This window comes from Primulina tabacum, chromosome 10, assembly GCF_025594145.1.
Source record: "Primulina tabacum isolate GXHZ01 chromosome 10, ASM2559414v2, whole genome shotgun sequence".
In the NCBI taxonomy this organism is placed as follows: domain Eukaryota; kingdom Viridiplantae; phylum Streptophyta; class Magnoliopsida; order Lamiales; family Gesneriaceae; genus Primulina; species Primulina tabacum.
The window spans coordinates 16,503,055-16,518,843 of record NC_134559.1 but is presented as its reverse complement, the minus strand read 5'-3'; the positions used below and the strand labels follow the sequence as shown (position 1 = coordinate 16,518,843).

General features: G+C 40.8%; 6 non-coding genes and 3 pseudogenes across 6 annotated transcripts; all 9 read left to right on the top strand.

The window, feature by feature from the left end:
• The first annotated feature begins 7,112 nt into the window (after positions 1 to 7,112).
• Positions 7,113 to 7,231, top strand: LOC142510594 (5S ribosomal RNA; annotated as a pseudogene).
• A 659-nt stretch (positions 7,232 to 7,890) lies between these two features.
• Positions 7,891 to 8,009, top strand: LOC142508158 (5S ribosomal RNA). Its single transcript, XR_012806386.1, has one exon. It is a non-coding gene; the product is annotated as a 5S ribosomal RNA (ribosomal RNA).
• Positions 8,010 to 8,680: 671 nt separating this feature from the next.
• On the top strand, positions 8,681 to 8,799 carry LOC142516834 (5S ribosomal RNA). Its single transcript, XR_012812607.1, has one exon. It is a non-coding gene; the product is annotated as a 5S ribosomal RNA (ribosomal RNA).
• A 687-nt stretch (positions 8,800 to 9,486) lies between these two features.
• Positions 9,487 to 9,602, top strand: LOC142512816 (5S ribosomal RNA; annotated as a pseudogene).
• Positions 9,603 to 10,284: 682 nt separating this feature from the next.
• LOC142506668 (5S ribosomal RNA) lies at positions 10,285 to 10,403 on the top strand. Its single transcript, XR_012804952.1, has one exon. It is a non-coding gene; the product is annotated as a 5S ribosomal RNA (ribosomal RNA).
• A 683-nt stretch (positions 10,404 to 11,086) lies between these two features.
• LOC142509234 (5S ribosomal RNA) lies at positions 11,087 to 11,205 on the top strand. The gene has a single exon (XR_012807418.1). It is a non-coding gene; the product is annotated as a 5S ribosomal RNA (ribosomal RNA).
• A 677-nt stretch (positions 11,206 to 11,882) lies between these two features.
• Positions 11,883 to 12,001, top strand: LOC142514584 (5S ribosomal RNA). The gene has a single exon (XR_012810472.1). It is a non-coding gene; the product is annotated as a 5S ribosomal RNA (ribosomal RNA).
• A 661-nt stretch (positions 12,002 to 12,662) lies between these two features.
• On the top strand, positions 12,663 to 12,781 carry LOC142506857 (5S ribosomal RNA). Its single transcript, XR_012805132.1, has one exon. It is a non-coding gene; the product is annotated as a 5S ribosomal RNA (ribosomal RNA).
• Positions 12,782 to 13,456: 675 nt separating this feature from the next.
• Positions 13,457 to 13,572, top strand: LOC142512765 (5S ribosomal RNA; annotated as a pseudogene).
• Positions 13,573 to 15,789: the final 2,217 nt, after the last annotated feature.

The window sequence follows — 15,789 nt, the reverse complement described above, 5'->3', positions numbered from 1 at the left end:
CTTGACTCCTGCTTGAGACCATATATTGATCTCTGAAGTTTTCATACCTTATGCTCACTTCCCACTGATGTGTATCCCTCAGGTTGAGACATATCAATCTCCTCTTTGATGTCTCCGTTGAGGAATGCAGTCTTTACATCCATTTGTCATATCTCATAGTCATACTATGCTGTTATGGCTAGTAGTATTCTAATGGACTTAAACATAGCAACTGGTGAAAAAGTTTCCTCATAGTCAACTCCTTGCCTTTGAGTATATCCTTTTGCAACCAGTCTTGCTTTGAAGGTCACTACCTTCCCATCCGCCCCAAGCTTTCTTTTGTAGATCCATTTGCATCCTATGGGAACGATTCCCTCAGGTGGATCCACTAATGTCCAGACTTGGTTTGAATACATAGAGTCCATTTCTGACTGCATGGCTTCAAGCCATTTGGTTGAATCAGTATCAGATATTGCTTCTTTGAAATTCATTGGATCACATCCAACACAATGCTCATCGTGGCTTTGTTCATGAAGAAGCGTATATCTTGCAGGAGGTCTAATAACCCTATCAAACCTTCTAGGAGCTTGTACTTCAACTACTGGTTCTTGGAAATGGGTTAAACTTCTACAGTTGAGGGAGTATCTTGAATTTCTTCAAGTTCTATCATCTTGCCTTTTCTATCTAATAGAAATTCCTTTTCCAAAAAGGTGGCATTTCTTGAAACAAACACTTTTGCTTCATTGAGACTATAGAAATAATACCCAACAGAATTCTTTGGATATTCTACAAAGTAGAACAAAGTGGATCTACTATCCAGTTTGTCTCCCACTGTCTGCTTCACGTAAGCAGGACATCCCCATATTCTCTCGTAAGAATATTTGGGAGTTTTTCCCATCCATATCTCATATGGTGTTTTATCAACTGCTTTAGCGTAGACATTATTCAACAACATTGCCGCAGTTTCAAGTGCAAAGCCCCAAAACGATGTAGGCAATTCAGTGAATCCCATCATGGATCAAACCATGTCCAACAAGGTTCGCTTACGACGTTCAGAAACACCATTCAATTGTGGTGTTGCTGGTGGAGTCCACTGTGAGAGAATCCCATTCTCTTTTAGATAACCCAAAAATTCAGCATTTAAGTATTCTCCACCTCGATCAGATCGAAGTGCCTTAATACTTCTTTCCAGCTGATTTTCTACTTCAGATCTGAACTCTTTGAACTTTTCAAATGCTTCAGATTTGTGTTTCATCAAATAAACGTACCCATACCTCGAATGGTCATTAGTAAAGGTAATGAAGTAGGATTGCCCATATTTTGTGCTAACACTTAGCGGGCCACAAACGTCTGTGTGGATCAAATCCAGTAGACCATGTGCACGTTCCACGTTTGCATCGAATGGAGTCTTAGTCGTTTTTCCTTTTAGACAGAACTCACAAGTAAGTAGAGAATTTATGTGCATCCTTCTTTGGGAAATGTGACATAGTCTAGCATGCCATATTTGTGTGGGATTTGGATCATCTAATTTTCTTTTGTTTGTTGTGAAATCATGTTTACTTGGACATTCACTTATCATTTTCAGAACATTTCTGGCACATATAATTTCTTATGTCCGGATTTCTTGCAGTGAAATAAATATGTTCTGACTTATCGGGCTTTGTGGGACCTTTAAGTGTTCTTCGGAGTTTGCCTCTTATTGGGTTTGTTTTACCTTGTGAGGGGCGGAACATTTCTTTCCCTTACCTTGTGGGTCATTTTTCGTCCGACGAAAGGCCCATTATAAAAATAACAATTATTTCTTATTTTATGGTGATCTCATAAGTCATAAGCATATTGACTAGCTCTTCAAGGCTATCAAAATATCTTATTAAACTTGAAGTTCACCATAACCCCGTCAAATGAGGAATAGAAAGATAACAAATTGATGTTATCAACTAACTCGTTAGGAATCACATATTCCAGGCCCACCACATTTTCAATAAGCCCAGTCATACGTACACCATGCTCATGGGCCAAAGCCCCATCTTGCATACGTGTGGTCATGAGCTCCTTGAAAATAATGTGTATCATTGTAGGAGTTTCATGCACCATGCAACTCTTGCATGTGTATTCGAATGTCAGTAGCATCCAACATTTCCTCAAACTGTCCCTACAGTTCATTTGACATAGAAGCGAGCTTGTTACACTTTAGCTTGCATACTATGGTCTTACCATCTTGCATGCTTTTTCAGTTCAACAGGACTGACATTAGTGTGTATGTCATTTTCTCCAAATTCAGAACAATTTCCCAACCAGTCTTGAAAATTAGATTCGGTTAGCTTGTTAATAACAAAATTAGATTATGTGACGAAATCGAAAAATATACTGATATGGAAACAGAATAATAGTTGCTGATTATTTTAAAATAATTTTAAGATATAAAATATGGATTTTATTTTATAAATCCCCCTCCCACTATTTTGACATTTCCACCACCCTCTGATTAAAAAGGGAAATCGCATTTTCTTAGTGGGCACGTAGAGTCCAATTAGCCAATTATAATCCCGAATAATATCAGCCAATTATAATTTCTAAAAGGTAGAGTCCAATTGCGTCCCTATGCAACCTCCGTGTGTTTTGCCTCACGTTTAATAAGGACCCAATAATATGACGCCGTTTATTTTCACGTGTCAAACCAACCTATCAATATTGAATTGTAGTGGACGGTCGCCATGAGTTCCCCCAATAATATGAGCCGAAGTCATGGGAGTTCCACTCAATTCACATCATATGTCCGGTGGAAGTCACAGCTTTCCGGCGTACAGGCTTCCCCAATAATATGAGCCAGACACTGTCCGCGGGTAGCGATCAACATGCAACCACGGTTGATGGAAGGCAAGGAAAAATTAAACTCTTTTAATTTTTACTTTTTCGGTTTGATATAAATTTTGAATCTTATTCAAAATGAGGGATTTTAATTTCAAAAATTGTCTCATCATTTTAATTTAAAAATCGTGTGCCACGAGTTTGTATGTTTGCCGGATTCATGCAACTATATTTACTTAATAATATACATACATGCATACTACTATATATCGCATATATCATAATATGACATTCAACAATAAATAATGATGATCGATCGCCAACACTATTAGATCCATGTGAGCCATACATGGATCTAGGTCCAAACCTAGGTGAATGCAGGGATGCAAATGCAACTATTACAAGAGCTTCCAATATTTTACATGTCTTCATCTCGTTCATCGGGCTCACCATCTTCCAGTCTTGATCTCCCACTATTTCTAATAATTACATTTAAATAGCCATGGCACATAAGGGATACATCTCATGGGGTGGGAACGGACCATAAACCAGGCCCACTTTAATAATATCAAATATTAACAAAATGAATAAAAACAGTAAAATATCCTAACATACACCTAACACATTGGTCAAGGCTCTCGATCATCCTTCATGCATTTAATATCAAATATTAACATCAATTTAGTTAAACAATTTAATTAATTGATTAATCATATATCTAATAATTTTATCACTAACCACCACAATTATTAAAGAATTAATAAATTAAATAAACAAATTTATTTAATTTCCAATTAAATCAATAATAATTGATTTCTTGTAAAAACTCATTTTTACCATAAATAATTAAAATCATATTCTAATTATTTATTTTACAAGAAAATTATTAATTTTCAAAAATTAAATTTTCAAAAATAAAAATTGAACCCATTTTCAAAAATTTCAATTTTACCCAAAAATTTGAAAAATCATAAAATTGCACCCTAGGCCCAAACAATTCAAGCCCATTATCCAGAACGGTTCCCGAGACACTCCCGGGCAGCCGCCCGTGCTGCCCGCCCCGCTGCCCGAACGTTGTGCGGACGTTCCGCACGTCGCGCGCTTTGCGGACACTCCGCACAGCGTGTGCACAATCTGCGCGCGTTGGCTGCGCGTCTCTGCGCGCACGCTGCGCGCACCTGTGCGCGACCCTACGCGCACGGGCTGCCCGGAACAGTTCCGGGCAGAAACGAATGATAACCACTTGGAAAGTCCGAGGGAGGGTTGTTCGGTATAATCATCATATGACTACCCATCTACATGTTTGGACATCTCTATGCCCTTACCAAGAAACGCAGTACACAACATCACAGATGCTAGTCTCGAGCTTAAGCGGCCTTTATCCCTGTTTTAGGCGGCTGAATCGACTAGGAACGAATTTAGAATATGCAGTGTTTACAAATGAGTTTCAACATCGAATTACGATTCATTTGTATTAAAGCATAATCAAGGACTTTATCTATGCTGTTTGCATGGGTATATAGATAAAGTATAACAAGACCATAAAAAGTTAAATTAAAATAATGATTGTTTATTACACTTGAGTCAATAAATTCCCTAGCCAACCGCTGGCTTGCAGGGCATCTACTCTAACAGTCTGGTGGTGCAAGGGCGACTCTAGACCTTGAACAGACTCTGGTGGGTCTGAACCATGGTCTGGAAATGCACGAACGCTGCTGGTCTTGTCCTAGAAGCCGCAAGGGAAGAGTTGGACGAGTTGGGTTCGATTGGTGTTGTGGGGAGTGTAGCGATAGGGTGATCTACGCCTGATGCATGAGGCTGATGGCGTGGGTGCAGTAGGTTCAGGGGAGCCCTATGGTTGTCTAGGAAAGGCTGAGCCGTGCCTGGTTCCATCGGTGTTGGGCTAGGACGCGAGAATAGGGAGGTAGTGTAGTAGGGTAGGCGAAAGGGGAAGAGGCTGATTTCCAGCAGCTTGTAAGGCCTGATCGAATGGTTTAAGCGATGGGTCTGGATGTTTATAAGGCCTTTTAAGTGTTTGTTAGGTGTGGTAAAAAGTTGGGAAAAATAGGTTAAGTTTCGAGTCGATTCGGGTTAAAACCGGGACACCGGTCCAAGTTTTAAAACAATTCGGTTAAGTTATAAAATGGGCTCGAGTTTACGTCTAGGGATGCTTTTAAATATTTTTTGGGATATTTTAAGGAATTTGGTAAGCTTCGGATCAAAATAATGAGTTTTGGATTTATCCGGGATTTAATCGCAACACGAAACGTTAATTACAGAATTAATTGAAACGCTAGTTTAATCTTAATTAAATTATGAAAAATTATATTTAAGCTCAAATAATTATAAGAAGTCTAATTTTTTAATTTGGGAATTTTATGCTAAGGTTTGGCTTAATTCGTGATTAAAGCGCGTTAATATGTTATGTTTAAAGATTAATTTAAAATTCATCTATTTAAGCCAAATAAAAATATGGGAAAAATTTTGTAGGCTTAAATAATTATTTGGGACATGTTAGAGTCAATGGAATTAAGAAAATGTCAAAAACGTGAAATTTTACGTCTAGGGGCAAAATGGTAATTTTTGGGTTTGCGGGGGCAAAATGGTCATTCACCCGGGGTTAGATGTTGGTCCTGGCAGCGCCATGAGCACAAATTTACTATATTTTAAAATTTTATGCATCATGATCACGATTTTTAAGATTTTATGAAAATATACGTTACATGCTTGGTTTAAAGGAAAAATTACGTATATGCATGTTTTTATTAAGTGGTGAATATGATGATGTTTTTGAATGATGGGAGTTGGTTGTGACTGACGATGTATATGTATACGATGATATGATTGGAGATATCGTGAGGGAAAAGGCCCCAGAGGGAGCCCGACGATCGTATTTCCATTGACATGATATGAGATATGATGAGCTGAGGCCAAGGCTCAGTGGACGGGTAATGCCGTCGCTGATGTCCCCGCCGCCGGGTACCACGGTTTTATAGATGGATCAATCGATAGAGCTGATACGAAAGTCACAACTAATGAACTGAATTCAATTAAAAAGAAAATGTTTAAGTTTATATTGACATGAGATGACATGATTTAATATGATATGATTTGATACGACATGTTTGTATTCATGTTTTAAAGTTAATGAAAGGTATGTTAGCATTATGATTTTACAATACACGTTTATGTTATGCTTTTAAGTTCATGAAAGATATGTTGAGTATGATATTTTTCACTGCTGTATGCTATGTATATGTACTTGTTATTCCTGGTATAGGTGTGTTGATTCTTTAGACTCACAAGGCGTGTGTGATGCAGGTGAGCTAAATGTTGAGGAGACTATAGGTGGCGAACTCTGAGTAGGCAGACCTGGTGCGATGACACGACCCGAGGACCACATGTTTTTCGCATTACGATTTATGAGATTGAGAGGAAATGAATATTTTCACACGTTGATGATTTTAAGATTTTTATTAGTTTATATTTTCGAATTATTATAGATGAGTTTGGTTATTTTTTTACTGTCAAATTATTACGATTATTTTAAATATTATTTCGAAAATGCGAGCTTTTATTTAAAAAAAAATGTCCAGTAGAATTTTAAAAATGAGTGAGACGTTACAGTGCATGTTGCACCCCTTTTCGTGTTTTTCTATTTTTGATTACTTGTTGACAGACTATTTTCGGCTCAAATCATCTGAATCTCGATCGGGACCAGATAAGACATGTGAAAACAACGTAGCTCGGACACTGCCGGATTTGGACAAAATTGAAACCTAATTTGATTGTAAACGGGCAAACGAACGAGACTCATTACTCCGCAATGAGCTGGCGAGATTTTAGCCGAATTCCTTCTCTAAGACCCTCTAATTTGCGATTTTCCGCTTTTGTTAAGCTTCCGTTTCCTCGAGAAATCCGCTTAGGAAGTCCGAAATTCGATTCCGGTTCCATTTTATCGTATCCTAGGCATAATAATAGCTTTACATTCGCTATTTGCTTCTTCTTATTTTTTTTCTATTTTCTGGGAACATTTAGCGATTTTTGTTGTCTTGAGCAGGTTTCGTGCGGAAGGGTATGACGCATATTACTTCGGAGACGGTTAACTCGTTAAAAACAATTATTTCAACTGTTGTACCCATAATTTACGTAAACGGTCGTCACACGAGGACTTCCCAGGGAGGTCACCGATCCTAGCTCTGCCATCGCGCCAGAACGCTTAACTTCATGGTTCTGATTGGGCGAGAGCAGTGCCGCGTGTTGTCCATCGCCGCCTGCTCCACACGTACTCGAGGGATATAAGAATAAAAATCCCACTCAATGTCGGTTGCGATCATACCAGCACTAATGCACCGGATCCCATCAGAACTCCGAAGTTAAGCGTGCTTTGCCGAGAGCAGCACTAGGATGGGTGATCCCCTGGGAAGTCCTCGTGTTGTACCTTTTTCGTGTTTTTCTATTTTTGATTACTTGTTGACAGACGATTTTCGGCTCAAATAATCTGAATCTCGATCAGGATTAGATAAGACATGTGAAATCAACGTAGCTCAAGCACTGCCGGATTTGGACAAAATTGTAGCCTAATTTGATTGTAAACGGGCAAACGAACGAGACTCATTACTCCACAAGAAGCTGGCGAGATTTTAGCCGAATTCCTTCTCTAAGACCCTCTAATTTGCGATTTTCCGCTTCTGTTATGCTTTCGTTTCCTCGAGAAATCCGGAAGTTCGAAATTCGATTTCAATTCCATTTTATCGTATCTCACGCATAATAATAGCTTTACATTCGCTATTTTCTTCTTCTTATTTTTTTTTCTCTTTTCTGGGAACATTTAGCAATTTTTTTTGTCGTGAGCCGGTTTTGTGCGGAATGGTATGACGCAAATTACTCCGGAGACGGTTAACTCATTAAAAAAAATTATTTCGATTGTTTTAGCCCTAAAACACGAGGGCTGCCAGGGAGGTCACCCATCCTCGCTCTGTCATCGCGCCAGAACGCTTAACTTCATGGTTCTGATTGGGCGAGAGCAGAGCCGCGTGTTGTCCATCGCCGCCCGCTCCACACGTACTCGAGGGATATAAGAATAAACATCCACTCAATGTTGGGTGTGATCATACCTGCACTTATGCACCGGATCCCATCAAAACTTCAAAGTTAAGCGTGCTTGGGCGAGAGCAGTACTAGGATGGGTGACCCCCTTGGAAGTCCTCGTGTTGCACACTTTTTCGTGTTTTTTTCTATTTTTGATTACTTGTTGACAGACGATTTTCGGCTCAAAAGATCGGGATCAGATAAGACATGTGAAATCAACGTAGCTCGGGCACTGCCGGATTTGGACAAAATTGTAGGCTAATTTGATTGTAAATGGGCAAACGAACGAGACTCACTACTCCGCAAAGAGCTGGCGAGATTTTTGCCGAATTATTTCTCTAAGACACTCTAATTTGCGATTTTCCTTTTCTTTTAAGCTTCTGTTTCCTCGAGAAATCCGTTTAGGAAGTCCGAAATTCGATTCCGGTTCCATTTTATCGTATCCCAGGCATAATAATAGCTTTACATTCGCTATTTTCTTCTTATTTTCTTTTCTGTATTCTGGGAACATTTAGCGATTTTTGTTGTCGTGAGTCGATTCTGTGCGGAAGGGTATGACGCAGATTACTCCGGAAACGGTTAACTCATTAAAAATAATTATTTCGACTGTTTTAGCTATAATTTATGTAAACGGTCGCGACACAACGACTTCCAAGGGAGGTCACCCATCCTAGCTCTGTCATCGTGCCAGATCGATTAACTTCATGGTTCTGATTGGGCGAGAGCAGTGCCGTGTGTTGTCCACCGCCACCCGCTCCACACGTACTCCAGGGATATAAGAATAAACATCCCACTCAATGTCGGGTGCGATCATACCAGCCCTAATGCACCGGATCCCATCAGAACTCCGAAGTTAAGCGTGCTTGGTCAAGAGCAGTACTAGGATGGGTGACCCCCTTGGAAGTCCTCGTGTTGCACCCATTTTCATGTTTTTCTATTTTTTATTACTTGTTGACAAACTATTTTCAGCTCAAATCATCTGAAATCTTGATCGGGACCAGATAAGACATGTGAAACAACGTAGCTCGGACACTGCCGGATTCTGACAAAATTGCAAGGCAAAATTTGATTGTAAACGGGCAAACGAACAAGACTCATTACTCCGCAATGAGCTGACGAGATTTTAGCCGAATTCTTTCTCTAAGACACTCTAATTTGCGATTTTCCGCTTCTGTTAAACTTCTGTTTCCTCGAGAAATCCATTTAGGAAGTCCGAAATTCGATTCCGGTTCCATTTTATCGTATCCCAGGTATAATAATAGCTTTACATTCGCTATTTTCTTCTTCTTATTTTTTTTCTATTTTCTGTGAACATTATAGCGAATGTTTGTTGTCGTAAGCCGGTTCGGTGCAGAAGGGTATGACGCAGATACTCTGGAGATGGTTAACTCAATAAAAACAATTATTTCGACTGTTTTAGCTATAATTATGTAAACGGTCGTGACACAAGGACTTCCAAGGGAGGTCACCCATCCTAGCTCTGTCATCGTGCCAGAACGCTTAAATTCATGGTTCTGATTGGGCGAGAGCAGTGCCGCGTGTTGTCCATACGCACGCCAGCTCCACACGTACTCGAGGGATATAAGAATAAACATCCCACTCAATGTCGGGTGCGATCATACCAGCACTAATGCACCGGATCCCATAGAAACTTTGAAGTTAAGCTTGCTTGGCGAGAGCAATACTTGGATGGTGACCCCTAGGAAGTTCTCGTGTTGCACCCCTTTTCGTGTTTTCTATTTTTGATTACTTGTTGACAGACGATTTTCGCTCAAATCATCTGAATCACGATCGGGACCAGATAAGACATGTGAAATCAACGTAGCTCGGCACTGCCGGATTTGGAAAAAATTGAAGCCTAATTTGATTGTAAACGGGCAAACGAACAAGACTTATTACTCCGCAAGGAGCTGACGAGGATTTTAGCCGAATTCTTTCTCTAAGACACTCTAATTTGCGATTTTTCCGCTTCTGTTAAACTTCTGTTTTCCTCGAGAAATCCATTTAGGAAGTCCGAAATTCGATTCCGGTTCCATTTTTATCGTAATCCCAGGTATAATAATAGCTTTACATTCGCTATTTTCTTCTTCTATTTTTTTTCTATTTTCTGTGAACATTTAGGATTTTTTTTGTGCGTAAGCCGGTTCGGTGCAGAAGGGTATGACGCAGATGACTCTGGAGACGGTTAACTCAATAAAACAATTATTTCGCCTGTTTTAGCTATAATTATGTAAAACGGTCGTGACACAAGGACTTCAAGGGAGGTACACCCATCCTAGCTCTGTCATCGCGCCAGAACGCTTAAATTCATGGTTCTGATTGGGCGAGAGCAGTGCCGCGTGTTGTCCATCGCGCCAGCTCCACACGTACTCGAGGGATATAAGAATAAACATCCCACTCAATGTCGGGTGCGATCATACCAGCACTAATGCACCGGATCCCATTAGAACTTTGAAGTTAAGCTTGCTTGGGCGAGAGCAATACTTGGATGGGTGACCCCCTAGGAAGTTCTCGTGTTGCACCCCTTTTCGTGTTTTTCTATTTTTGATTACTTGTTGACAGACGATTTTCGGCTCAAATCATCTGAATCACGATCGGGACCAGATAAGACATGTGAAATCAACGTAGCTCGGGCACTGCCGGATTTGGAAAAAATTGAAGCCTAATTTGATTGTAAACGGGCAAACGAACGAGACTCATTACTTCGCAAAGAGCTGGCGAGATTTTAGCCGAATTTCTTCTCTAAGACCCTCTAATTTGCGATTTTTCGCTTCTGTTAAGCTTCCGTTTCTTCGAGAAATATGCTTAGGAAGTCTGAAATTCGATTTCGGTTCCATTTTATCGTATCCCAGGCATAATAATAGCTTTTACATTCGCTATTTCTCTTCTTATTTCTTTCTATTTTCTGGGAACATTTAGCGATTTTTTTTTTGTCTTGAGCATGTTTCGTGTGGAAGGGTATGACGCATATTACTCCGAAAACGGTTAACTCGTTAAAAACAATTATTTCAACTGTTTTATCCATAATTTACGTAAACGGTCGTGACACGAGGACTTCCTAGTGAGGTCACCCCTCCTAGCTCTGCCATCGCGCCAGAACGCTTAACTTCATGGTTCTGATTGGGCGAGAGCAGTGCCGCGTGTTGTCCATCGCCGCCTGCTCCACACGTGCTCGAGGGATATAAGAATAAAAATCACACTCAATGTCAAGTGCGATCATACCAGCACTAATGCACTGGATCCCATCAGAACTCCGAAGTTAAGCGTGCTTTGCCGAGAGCAGCACTAGGATGGGTGATCCCCTGGGAAGTCCTCGTGTTGCACTCCTTTTCGTGTTTTTCTATTTTTGATTACTTGTTGACAGACGATTTTCGGCTCAAATAATCTGAGTCTCGATCAGGATTAGATAAGACATGTGAAATCAACGTAGCTCGGACCCTGCCGGATTTGGACAAAATTGTAGCCTAATTTAATTGTAAACGGTCAAACGAACGAGACTCAGTACTCCTCAATGAGCTGGCGAGATTTTAGCAGAATTATTTCTTTAAGACCCTCTAATTTACGATATTCCGCTTCTGTTAAGCTTCTGTTTCCTCGAGAAATCCGTTTAGGAAGTCCGAAATTCGATTCTGGTTCCATTTTATCGTATCCCAGGCATAATAATAGCTTTACTTTCGCTATTTTCTTTTTCTTATATTTTTTTTTCTGGGAACATTTGGCGATTTTTGTTGTCGTGAGCCGGTTCTGTGCAGAAGGGTATGTCGCAGATTACTCCGGAGACGGTTAACTCAATAAAAACAATTATTTCGACTGTTTTATCCTAATTAACCTAAACGGTCGTTACACGAGTACTTCCCAGGGAAGTTACCCATCCTAGCTCTGCCATCGCGCCAGAACGCTTAACTTTATGGTTCTGATTGGGCGAGAGCAGTGCCGCGTTTTGTCCATCGTCGCCTTCTCCACACGTACTCTTGGGATATAAGAATAAACATCCACTCAATGTCGGGTGCGATCATACCAGCACTAATGCACCGGATCCCATCAGAACTTCGAAGCTAAGCGTGCTTGGGCGAGAGCAGTACAAGGATGGGTGACCACCTAGGAAGTCCTCGTGTTGCACCCTTTTCGTGTTTTTCTATTTTTGATTACTTGTTGACAGACGATTTTCGGCTCAAATCATCTGAATCTCGATCGTGACCAGATAAGACATGTGAAATCAACGTAGCACGGGCACTGCCGGATTTGGACAAAATTGTAGGCTAATTTGATTTTAAACGGGAAAACGAACGAGACTCACTACTCCGCAATGAGTTAGCGAGATTTTAGCCGAATTCTTTTCTCTAAGACCCTCTAATTTGCGATTTTCCGCTTCTGTTTCCTCGAGAAATACTTTTGGGAAGTCCGAAATTCGATTCTGGTTCCATTTTATCGTATCCCAGGCATAATAATAGCTTTACATTCGCTATTTTCTTCTTCTTATTTTCTGGGAACATTTAGCGATTTTTGTTGTCGTGAGCCGGTTCTGTGCTGAAAGGTATGACGCAGATTACTCCGGAGATGGTTAACTCATTAAAAACAATTATTTCGATTGTTTTATCCATAATTTACGTAAAGGGTCGCGATACGAGGACTTCCCAGGGAGGTCACCCATCCTAGCTCTGCCATCGCGCCAGAACGCTTAACTTCATGGTTTTGATTGGGCGAGAGTAGTGCCGCGTGTTGTCCATCGCCGCCCGCTCCACACGTACTCGAGGGATATAAGAATAAACATCCCACTCAATGTCGGGTGCGATCATACCATCACTAATGCTCCGGATCCCATCAGAACTCCGATGTTAAGCGTGCTTGGGCGAGAGCAGTACAACGATGGGTGACCCCCTTGGAAGTCCTCGTGTTGCACCCCTTTTCGTGTTTTTCGATTTTTGATTACTTGTTGACAGACTATTTTTCCCCTCAAATCATCTGAATTCTCGATCGGGATCAGATAAAACATGTGAAAACAACGTAGCTCGGACACTGCCGGATTTGGACAAAATGTAGGCTAATTGGTTGTAAACGGGCAAACGAACGAGATCATTACTCCGGAATGGCAGGCAAGATTTTAGCAGAATTCTTTCTTAGACACTCTAGTTTGCGATTCTTCGCTTCTGTTAAGCTTCTGTTTTTTTCGAGAAATCCGTTTTAGGAAGTCCGAAATTCGATTCGGTTCCATTTTATAGTATCTCAGGCATAATAATAGCTTTACCATTCGCTATTTTCTTTTTCTTATTTTTTTTTCTATTTTCTGTGAACATTAGCGATTTTGTTGTCGTGAGCCGGTTCGGTGCAAAGGGTATGACGCAGATGACTCCGGAGACGGTTAACTCATTAAAAACAATTATTTCGACTGTTTTAGCTATATTATGTAAACAGTCGCGACACAAGGACTTCCAAGGGAGGTCACCCATCCTAGCTCTGTCATCGCACCAGAACGCTTAAATTCATGGTTCTGATTGGGCGAGAGCAGTGCCGCGTGTTGTCCATCACGCCCGCTCCACGCGTACTTGAGGGATATAAGATAAACATCCCACTCAATGTCGAGTGCGATCATACCAGCACTAATGCACCGGATCCAGTCAGAACTACGAAGTTAAGCGTGCTTGGGCGAGACCAGTACTAGGATGGTGTGACCCCTTGGGAGTTGTGTTGCACCTCTTTTCTGTTTTTCTACTTGATTACTTTTTGACAGACGATTTTCGGCTCAAATCATCTGAATCTCTATCGTGACCAGATAAGACATGTGAAATCAACGTAGCTCGGGCACTGCCGGATTGGACAAAATTGTAGGCTAATTGATTGTAAACGGGCAAACGAACAAGACTCACTACTCCGCAATGAGCTGGCGAGATTTTTAGCCGAATTCTTTCTAAGACCCTCTAATTTGCGATTTTCCGCTTTAGTTAAGGTTCGTTCCTCGAGAAATCCTTAGGAAGTCCGAAATTCGATTCGGTTCCATTTATCGTATCCCAGGCATAAAAATAGCTTACATTCGCTATTTATTTTATAATTTTCTTTTCTATTTCTGTGAATATTAGCGATTTTTTTTTGTCTTGAGCAGGTTTCGTGCGGAGACGGTTAATTCGTTAAAAAAATTTTTCAACTGTTTTATACCATAATTACGTAAACGGTGTGACACGAGGACTTCCAGGGAGGTCACCATCCTAGCTCTGCCATCGCGCCAGAACGCTTAACTTCATGGTTGATTGGGCGAGAGCAGTGCCGCGTGTTGTCCATCGCCGCCCGTCCACACGTACTCGAGGGATATAAGAATAAACTACCACTCAATGTCAAGGTCTCGATCATACAAGCATTAATGCACGGATCCATCAGAACTCATCTAAGTTAAGCGGGCTTGGATGAGAGGAGTACTAGGATGGTGACCCCCTGGGAAGTCCTTGTGTTACACACCTTTCGTGTTTTTATTTTGATACTTGTTGACAGACGATTTTCGGCTCAATCATCTGAATCTTGATCGGGACCAGATAAGAAATGTGAAATCAATGTAGCGGACACTGCCGGATTTGGACAAAATTGTAGCCTAATTTGATTGTAAATGGTCAAACGAACGAGACTCATCCTCCGCAATGAGCTGGGCAAGATTTTAGCCGAATTCCTTCTCTAAGACCCTATAATTTGCGATTTTCCGCTGTTGTAAGCTACCTTCCTCAAGAAATCGCTTAGGAAGTTCTAAATTCAATTCGGTTCATTTATCATATCCCATGCATAATAATAGCTTTACATTCGCTATTTTTTTTTATATTTTTTTTTCTAATTTCTGGGAACATTTAGCGATTTTGTTTTGTGAGCCGGTTCTGTGCGGAAAGGTATGCGCATATTACTCCGGAGACGGTTAACTCATTAAAAAACAATTATTTGACTGTTTTATCCATAATTTACGTAAACGGTCGCGACACGAGAACTTCCAAGGGAGGTCACCCATCCTAGCTGCCATCGCGCCAGAACGCTTAACTTCATGGTTCTGATGGCGAGAGCAGTGCCGCGTGTTGTCAATCGCCGCCCGCGCACACGTACTCGAGGGATATAAGAATAAACATCCCACTCAATGTGGGGCGGGTGCGATCAACCAGCACTAATGCACCAAATCACATCAGAACTCGAAGTTAAACGTGGGCTTGGGCAGAGCAGTACTAGGATGGGTGACCCCCTTGGAAGTCCAAGTGTTGAACCCCTTTTCGTGTTTTCTGTTTTTGATTACTGTTGACAAACTATTTTGGCTCAAATCATCTGAATCACGATCGGGACAGATAAGACATGTGAAATAAACGTAGCTCGGGCACTGCCGGATTTGGACAAAATTGTAGGCTAATTGATTGTAAACGGGCAAACGAACGAGATCAGTACTCCGCAATGAGCTAAGAGATTTTAGCCGAATATTTCTCTAGACCCCTCTAAATTTGCGATTTTCTGCTTCTGTTAAGCTGTTTCCTCGAGAAATCCGTTTAGGATGTCCGAAATTCGATTCCGTTTCCATTTTATAGTATCTCAGGCATAATTATATCTTTACATTCGCAATTTTCTTATTTTTTTCTATTTTCTGGGAACCCCCTTGGAAGTCCAAGTGTTGAAACCTTTTTGTGTTTTTCTGTTTTTGATTACTTGTGACAAACTATTTTGGCTCAAATCATCGAATCACGATCGGGACCAGATAAGACATGTGAAATAAACGTAGCTCGGGCACTGCCGGATTTGGACAAAATTGTAGGCTAATTTGATTGTAAACGGGCAAACGAACGAGACTCAGTACTCCGCAATGAGCTAAAGAGATTTTAGCCGAATTATTCTCTAAGACCCTAAATTTGCGATTTTCTGCTTCTGTTAAGCTTCTGTTTCTCGAGAAATCCGTTTAGGATG